This window comes from Lipotes vexillifer, unplaced genomic scaffold, assembly GCF_000442215.2.
Source record: "Lipotes vexillifer unplaced genomic scaffold, Lipotes_vexillifer_v1.1 scaffold916, whole genome shotgun sequence".
NCBI lineage: Eukaryota > Metazoa > Chordata > Mammalia > Artiodactyla > Lipotidae > Lipotes > Lipotes vexillifer.
Genome location: NW_006798383.1, coordinates 1,658,272 through 1,659,573, shown reverse-complemented (window position 1 = coordinate 1,659,573; position 1,302 = coordinate 1,658,272).

Genomic DNA, 1,302 nt, shown 5'->3' with positions numbered 1-1,302 from the left:
GTGGCACTCGCTGTGCTTGGCTCGGGGGCAGCGCGCAGCGGCGCGGAGGCACGGAGGCGGCGGCGGCTCCTGGCTGCGCTGAGACTTGAAGGCGAAGTGCGCAGAGGGGCTAAAGTAGGGGGGAGGGGAAGGAGAGAGGGGGCGCCGTATTCTTCCCCTCTCCGGCTGCTCCTTCCCCTCTCCGGCTGCTCGCTAGCTGTTGACTCTGGGACATCAATCACCGGGCGAAAAAGCACCGTGCGAGCGAGCCTCGCCGTTTCGGCCGGGTCTCTCCATTGGCTGTGCGCGGAGAGGAACGGGGTGAATGACAGCGCGGGGGAGGGGCGGAGAACGGGAGAGGGAGGCCTGGAGCCAAGACAGATGTAGGAGCCCGAGACGGAGGGACTGAGACAGAGGCTCAGAGAAGTAGTTCAAGAAGAGAGAGAAGAGGCCAACCAGAGGCTTAAGAGTAGAGAGAAAAAGAATAGGAGGCCGGCATTCCCAGAGGCCGATAGACAGATGGCCCCAAGGAGGTGGAGGTCAGAGTCCTCTTCCCAGCCTGGCAGGAGCCACCAGCTTGCTTAGAATTGGGCCAAAGGGGCCAGCCCACCAGGCCTCTGGGGAAGGGGCATCCCAGCGCTACTGGAGAATCACCTCAAGGGCTCAGCTGGGAAGCACCTGTCTGTCAACCAGAGGATTTACTCCAAACTTGCAGTCCGGCTTGTTAGAAAGTAGAAGACTGTCTACTCCCCGGGTATGGAGCCCAGGCCCCTGAGGCTGGAAGGTGAGTTCAGGCTTGTCTTTTAAAACACAGGCCTATGAACAGCTGGCTATACGTTGTTGAAAAAGTCAGCAACAAGCCCAGCTCTGCCAGTTTAGAGAAACTGAGGGAGGGAAGACTTCCTGAAAGACAGGCACAAGTCAAGGGAGTTGGCTTGGGGCCTGCTGTTGGGGTGTCCAGGCATCAAGACACTCCCTTTCCTTTTAAATAGACAGAAGCCTCAAGCAGCAGTTCCCACAGTATGTGAATGAATTCAATCAGATTGCTTTCGTCTAGCAACTAGCCCAGGGCTGGCTATTCCAAGTAAGAAACCTTTGGATTATAGTGAGGGGAAGGAGTTATGTTCTTACTTTTGGAATCTTGGAAGGGAGGCCTAGGGGCTTAAAACAGTGAGGCTGGGTATAGTGGGACCAAGATCAGGGAAGTACATCTAGGACAAATTTAGGCCTTTTCAAAGTTTTGCCTGTGGCTGACTGGCTTAGAGCCCAAGAGGGAAGAAGGAAACTCCCTTTTTCTGCTTCCGCTCTTCCTCCTCTCTACTA